At 41.7% G+C, this 7,777-nt stretch overlaps 1 protein-coding gene across 10 annotated transcripts in view; it reads right to left on the bottom strand.

Annotated features, from left to right (window-relative positions):
* The window catches only part of ADIPOR2 (adiponectin receptor 2), a 129,679-nt gene that overhangs the window by 100,547 nt on the left and 21,355 nt on the right, over positions 1-7,777 (bottom strand). For 4 of the 10 annotated variants that reach the window (XM_055095243.2, XM_055095245.2, XM_063593285.1 and 1 more), the window contains exon 1: positions 3-208. The exons of 1 other annotated variant lie outside the window; for it this stretch is intronic. The gene's annotated coding sequence lies outside the window, so the exon portion shown is untranslated. Of the gene's footprint in view, positions 1-2; positions 222-7,777 lie in introns of those variants that run through there. 5 more of the 10 variants (XM_055095244.2, XM_055095247.2, XM_063593286.1 and 2 more) reach the window with 3 other exon arrangements.

The raw sequence follows: 7,777 nt of genomic DNA, 5'->3' as shown, positions 1-7,777 counted from the left end.
ACCCGGAGCCCGTCGCCGCCTCACCGCGTGTCTCGGACTTCTTGGGAGCCACCGCTGAGGGGAGGGGGGAGGAGGGGGGAACGGAGGAGGGAGGGGGCCAAGCCCGGTGTAGCCGCCGCCGCTGCCGCCGCCGCGATGCCGCTTCTGGAATCGCGCTCGCGCCGCCGCGACAGCTACCGCCGCCGCCACGTCTCCCCGCCCCCACGACCGCACGTCGCCGTGACGCGCATCGCACGAGGCGGTTCGAGCCAATAAGACCACACGCCGTGCGCAGCCGCGCTGTCCTAAACCGGAAGCCGCCCCTCTGACCGCTCTAGAACCTGGGTGCATCGTGGGAGCTGTGGTTCGGCCAGGAACTTAGCGAAAACTATACTGGGCGTTGAGGGCCCGAGGAGCGTGCGCTCCTTAGGCGCTCACACAACTCCTCGGAGTTTTTTCTCCCACCGAAAAAGGAAGCAATTTGGAGCTGAGGAGGAGGGGGCCGCCCCGGCTCGCGGATGCTTTTCGCAGTCTCTATGGATACTGGCTACACACTTTGGGCAAGAGCCAGAATTTGAGGATTTAGGCTGGATCGTGTGTCTCTACCAAGGGCTGATAGGATGCTGAGCGTCGTCTGTGAAGACTGCGGAAAGAAATCCAAAAGCATTAGCCCAGTTTTGCCCAGAGCAATAGTGTTTGCCTTTTATTACCTTATTAAAGATTATGATGTATGCTCTACCACTTCTATTTTTTTAAACCCAGTCACTCTTAAAATACCTATAATTCAGAGCGATTTTTAAAATGATGTTAATGTAATGGTATATCAGAACCTACTTAAGCACTAAATACCCGCGTCCATTTACCCAGAATGAGTAAGTAATTTTCTACAAGTCAGCTTTACGTTGAGTTCTAACTTCTTAGAAGCCAAGAACAGATTTGGTTACATACTTATTCTATAAGAAAAGTGAATGTAAGAGTTAGTCTGCATAGAAAAATAGTTCTTTACATTCAGTAGGAGGGGGAATTTATCACATTCTTAAGGCGTAAATGCCTTAACTATCAAAATTCTTGTTATTGACTAAAGGAAATCCATACCATTTAGGGAAAGTCTGTGCCCACGGCTTACTGTCCTTCCCTTTGGACCACAGCAAGAGATAACAAAGGGTGCGGGGAAAAGCTGACAGGTCTTGAGGGAGCTGGAGTCGGATATATGACGAAAAAAACAAAAATACAGAAGTCTTCATTATGGAAATGTAAGTTTTAAAAAGTAAAGCTACTAAAATCACAAAGAACATGATTAAGATGGCAATAATACAGAACTAAGGCCCACTCATTTAAGCTTGAAAGAGATAAAACTAGTAGAAATTAAAATTAGGAAATAAATGTTAAAGGAACTAATTTCCTCCAAGGAGTGGTTTACATTGAAAATATAATTTTTTTAAGTTTACATAATTTGTGAAAGACATAATAATAATGACTTCTATGTTCCCAGGTAAAGATGTAAAGCTTTTGAGGTTGAAATCAAGGAAGACAATTGTACACCTCCTCAGCACATCAGAAACAATACAGGCATTTCTGGGTTGCGAATTTGACCAGTTATACCAACTCACATAGAACTGAGATAAGAAGTATAAGATTCTTAGGCTTAATAAAGAGTCTACTAAAGGTGACAGAACTAGAGCGAAAAAGATAATTTTCTTAAAAAGAGATTCTTCAAAGATCTCCAATCTTTCCTGCATCCCTTTCTCTTAAAGACTGGTTTCCAGGCCAAGCGTGGTGGCTCACACCTGTAATCCCAGCACTTTGGGAGGCCGAGATGGGCAGATCACTTGAGGTCAGGAGTTCAAAACCAGCCTGGCCAACATGGCAAAACCCCATCTCTACAAAAATACAAAAAATTAGCCAAGCATGGTCGCGCGTGCCTGTAATCCCAGGTACTCTGGAGGCTGAGGCAGGAGAATCAAATCACTTGAACCTGAGAGGCAGAGGTTGCAGTGAGCTGAGACCGTGCCACTGCACTCCAGCCTGTGTGACAGAGCAAGACTCTGTCTCAAAAAAAAAAAAAAAAAGATTCTGGTTTGACAAAACAAAGGGCTTTAAGAAGCTACCTCTGGAACAGTTCACCGTGTGCTGAACCAGATGAAAGACAGACTTAACATTTCCCTAAAGTTTCACACCTTGTTCTCGGTAACCTTGATCCCATTCACATATCACTACTGCCAGTTCCTGATGCTTATATAGTGATGAAACAAACCACATCATTTCCTCAAAATACCCACACCTCCTTAGCTATTGAGGATGTTGCCACTGTCCCTGACCTGAGCACCTGAGGAACATTCCCCTGATCCCCACATCCATAAGGCTGGCTTCACCCTTAACCCTTATCTAAATGTCACCATTAAATATTCCAAAGCAGAATTTTCAGGCCCTCTCCCTGACCATACTTCAGTTACTAAACTTTATATATTGTCTTCTGATTAGCTGTCCAAAAAACAAGAAAAATTCAGTAAAATTCTCTATCCTCCAGCATCAGCTGCGTATCTTAGAATTTCTGTTCTCTCCATTCTTGGGGTATCACACTACTCCACAGGAGGGTAGAGCCCCTTATCTTCTGCAGCACCAAAAAAAGATTCCCTTCCACCCCTATCCCACATGCCAGTCACCAGTGACCCAACAGTACCCTGTGGCTCAACTAGTCTGATGTAGTCATCTCTGCAATTATCAGATGTTATTGAAAAGGATGGCGCATCACTAGGTGAGTCACATTCATAATCCAGTTGTGGCTCCAGTGACACTATAGTATATTGCTGACATGATGGACAGAGTTAAACTCCATTGTGATATCCAAGGCAATAGCCAATGAGATTCGCATATGTATCTAAGGCATGGTAGTGCGCACCTGTAGTCCCAGCTACTCCAGAGGCCAAGGCTGGAGGATCACTGGGCTCAGGAGTTCCAGGCTGCAGTGAGCTATGATGGCACCACTGCACTCCAGCCTGGGCAACAGAGTGAGACCCCCATCTCTAAAAAAAAAAAAAAAAAAAAAAAAAGAATATGTAATTAAAGCTAAAAGCAAATGAACGTTCAGCTTTAAATTTTTTTTTTTTTTTCATAAAAAGAGAGTCTCACTATGTTGCCCAGGCTGGTCTCAAACTCCTGGGCTCAAGCAATCCTCCTACCTCCCAAAGGGTTGGGATTATAGGTGTGAGCCATTGTACCGAGCCAACTTTCAAATTCTGAAAGAAAAAATACCCTAGATCCCAGTGCAAATTTAAACTTGAGTTTGAAACTGGTTTGTATTGCTTCTCTTATAGAGAAAAGACAAGCTATCATTTTTCTTATCAGAATCATATCTATTTTTAAGAAGGAAAAAAGACAAATTACTTCACCAGTGAAAACCAGAATTAGAGTGTTCTTTCAGAGACCTGTGTCTGTGAGTTTAAAAAAAAAAATTACAAAGGGAAATTAACAGCTTCATTATTACAAAATACTTAATTCTAGCCTAAACTCTTCTTTTCAGCTCCAATATTTATCAACTTTCAAAATATAAACATTAGAACTGAGGAGGAAATCTGGACAACATAGAAGATACACCATAAAAAAGATAAATCAAAAGAAAGGGCAAGGAATGTCGTCACATCAGTCCCTCTGGTTGTCTCATATAGTGTCCATAGAACAGTGAAATCCAGCCAGCTATTTAGGATTCAGTGGTGTTAGATGCTTTGCAAATAGTCTAGTAATCTATTTGAGAAAATTAGAGGGAAATACATAAATATCTGTATTCCATCTTAATTGCGATTAAACGAATCACTCATATCAAATTGTTATGTTGTTTAAAACTACATTAATCAGGGCCAGGCGCCGTGGCTCACGCCTGTAATCCCAGCACTTTGGGAGGCCGAGGCGGGCGGATCACGAGTTCAGGAGATCGAGACCATCCTGGCTAAAACGGTGAAACCCCATCTCTACTAAAAATACAAAAAAATTAGCCAGGCGTGGTGGCGGGCGCCTGTAGTCCCAGCTACTCGGGAGGCTGAGACAGAATGGCGTGAACCCGGGAGGCAGAGCTTGCAGTGAGCAGAGATCGCGCCACTGCACTCCAGCCTGGGCGACAGAGCGAGACTCTGTCTCAAAAAAACAACAATAACAACAACAACAACAAAACCTTCATTAATCTTGGATTTGAAAATTTATAAACAGTGCATTTTGGAAATTTAGAGAAACATCATGACACACTAAATTCCAATTTGTGCCAAGTTGTAGTCATGTTTAAAACTGAAGAGACGCCGGGTGCGGTGGCTCACGCCTGTAATCCCAGCACTTTGGGAGGCCGAGACAGGCGGATCACGAGGTCAGGAGATCGAGACCACCCTGGCTAACACAGTGAAACCCCGTCTCTACTAAAAATACAAAAAATTATCCGGGCACGGTGGCAGGCGCCTGTAGTCCCAGCTACTCGGGAGGCTGAGGCAGGAGAATGGGGTGAACCCGGGAGGCGGAGCTTTCAGTGAGCCGAGATGGCGCCAGTGCACTCCAGCCTGGGTGACAGAGCGAGACTCCGTCTCCAAAAAAAAAAAAAAAAAAAAAAAAAACACTGAAGAGAAAGACCAGTATAAACACTCCAATAATTACATAAATTACATTCGCAGCACCTCAAACGCAGGTTAGATAACATAGTCCTGCAGATTGAACTTAAGATAGAACATCATTACTGGCTGTGCTGCTGACAAAGGCATTGTTTATCTATGGCTTATGCATTAGCTCTTGTTAAGCTTTGATACCTTCATCAATAAAATGAAGATGTCGGTGAATACATGTTTTAGATGGACAGAAAGGATAAATACAACTTTAGGAATGTACTTGCCGGTGGGAAGGGGTGAAGAATAAGCCTGGGAGCTATGAAGAGATCATCTTTATCTGTAATATTTCATTTCTTCTATATGAAAAAGATGAAGCAAGTAACAAAACATTTAACATTTATGAATCCTAGGTGGTATGTACATGGACATATATTAGAGGCTTCTCTGAACTTTTTTAGTAGTTGAGAAAAACAACTTTATTGAAGTATATTTTATATAAAATGCACCCTCTTTTTAAGTGTACAGTTCAAATGAGGTTTGAAAAATGTATACTCCCGTGGAAGCATAACCTCAGTCAAAATATACAACATCTCCAACACCCCCCACAATCCCCCCGTGCCTATTTGGAGTCAGTATTTCCTCTCCCAAGCCTGGATCCAAGCAACCACTGATATTCTTTCTGCCACTATAGAATGCTTTTGCCTCTTCTAGAATTTCCCATTAATGGAATCGTGTGATATGTACTCTTTTGTTCTGTCGACTTTCTCTCAGCATGGGGTTTTTGAGTTTCATTCATGCTATTGCATTCATCATAGTTCGTCACTTTCTGTTGCTAGGTAGTATTCCATTTGTTTATCCATTCACCTATTGATGAATGTTTGGGTAATTTCTTGTTTTTGTTGTTGTTGTTGTTTTGTGAGACAGGGTCTCACTCTGTCACCCAGGATGGAGCACAGTGATGCAGTCGTACCTCACTGCAGCCTTGATCTCCTGAGCACAAACAATCCTCCTATATCAGCCTCCCAAGTAGCAGGGACTACAGGCATGTGCCACCATGCCTTGCTAATTTTATTATTTTTTGTAAAGACAGGGTCTTGCTAAATTGCCCAGGCTGTCCTCAAACTCTTGGCCTCAAGCGATCCTCCCATGTTGGCCTCCAAAAGTGCTGGGATTACAAATGTAAGCCACTGTGCCCAACGTCTAGTCCCTGATTGTTATAAATAAAGCTATTGTGAACATTTATGTACAAATCTTTAGAGGACATGTGTTTTCATTTACTTTTGATAAGAGGGGTGAATTAGCAAAATCATTTAAGTTTATGTTTAACTTTATGAGAAACTGCCAAATTGTTTCCCCATTTTACACCCTCGCCAGCAATATATGAGATTTCCAGTTATTCCACATCCTTGCTAACCCTTAGTATTGTCAAATTTTTTATTTTAGCTATTCTAGTGGGTATGTCAGTGTTATCTCATTGTGGTTTTAATTTGCCTTTTTCTGATTGTTAATGATGTTGAGACTTTTCATGTGTTTATTGGCCTTTCTTATATTTTCTTTTGTGATGTGTCTGTTCAAACTTTTTACCTATTTTTTAAAATGGGGTTGTTTTCCCTCTTATTATTGAGCCGTAAGTGTTCTTTTTTTTTTTTTTTTTTTGAGACAGAGTCTCACTTTTTCACCCAAGCTGGAGTGCAGTGGCGCAATCTCTACTCACCGCAACCTCCGCTTCCTGGGTTCAAGCAATTCTTATACCTCAGCCTCCCAAATAGCTGGAATCGCAGGTGTGTGCCACCACACCAGGCTAATTTTTGTATTTTTAGTAGAGACAGGGTTTCACCATGTTGACCATGCTGGTCTCGAACTTCTGACCTCAAGTGATCTGCCTGCCTCGGCCTCCCAAAGTGCTTGGATTACAGACGTGAGCCACCATGCCTGGCCATCAGTGTTCTTTATATATCTTTAGATACAAGTATTTTGCCAAAGTAAAAGGCAAGCAAAAAATTCTTTTAAGAATGCCAGGATTACATAATATTTCAAAGTTATAAAGGGTTGTTTCCATTTAATCTCTTCTTTGCTGTGAGAATGAAAATAGAAACACAAAGTTTTCATTACCTTAAAAATAGAGAGTAATAAAGATGTGTATTAGAAGCTACAGCGACGGAAAAACAGGAAATACAGGTGAGATCAATAAAGAAAAATGTCATTTCTTAAGTAATTTAGAAGCACCCAGTAATTAAAAATCTGTCATCTTTTTATTAAGGAAAAATTCAAGACAGCATCTGTTCTACTCAGTGACTGCTTATGCGCTCACCCACACACACAGAACTGTAAGCCAAAAAAAGAGCATTTTATTTGTTGTGCTAAAATTTTAAATCCATAATCTAAAGAGGTTTATTAACCTTGCAATATCTCAATGATGTATAGCTAAACTCAGAACTCAGGACCAGGTTTAGTCAGGATAGTTTGATATAAATACTTTCATCAAGTTATACAGGATGAATCCCTGAGCCCTTGAGGTCACAATCTGGTGAAGTGACAATTTGCAGAAATAAGTTGCAAGGACTGGCAGGCATTTACTGTGGAGGAAGAAGAACTGATCTGGAATTGAATTCCAATGATTGTGACTAAATAATCACTGAGGTAGGGGTTGAGATTGTTCTCATAACTTCGTTTCTCAAAATTTTTTTTTCTTTTCTTTTGGTTTAGATTAGAAGCAAAAGCAAAACTGGGTAGGAAAAGCAGGCTATAGCAAAAATAAAATTCTTAATGAAAAATCCAGACTATCAAAAGTCTTACTCCTTCCCCTCAAACTTTCTCTAATAATCTCATATGCCTTGGATGTCGTCAGCCAAGTCTAGCCACACCTGAGGTATTGTGGGCAGGTCCAAGACAAGCGTAAAACAAAAGAGGATAGGGGAGAAAGAGGAAAACAGAAAAAGAGTAAAAGAGCTCAAAGCAATGCTGCTAGAGATGCAACATAAGTGCTGTCAGTTGCCCATCTAGGAAAGCAATGCTGCTAGAGATGCAACATAAGTGCTGTCAGTTGCCCATCTAGGAAAGCAATGCTGCTAGAGATGCAACATAAGTGCTGTCAGTTGCCCATCTAGGAAAGCAATGCTGCTAGAGATGCAACATAAGTGCTGTCAGTTGCCCATCTAGGAAAGCAATGCTGCTAGAGATGCAACATAAGTGCTGTCAGTTGCCCATCTAGGAAAGCA

Source organism: Pan paniscus, chromosome 10 (assembly GCF_029289425.2).
Source record: "Pan paniscus chromosome 10, NHGRI_mPanPan1-v2.0_pri, whole genome shotgun sequence".
NCBI lineage: Eukaryota > Metazoa > Chordata > Mammalia > Primates > Hominidae > Pan > Pan paniscus.
The sequence above is the reverse complement of the archived record's forward strand: the minus strand, read 5'-3'. Positions and strand labels throughout refer to the sequence as shown.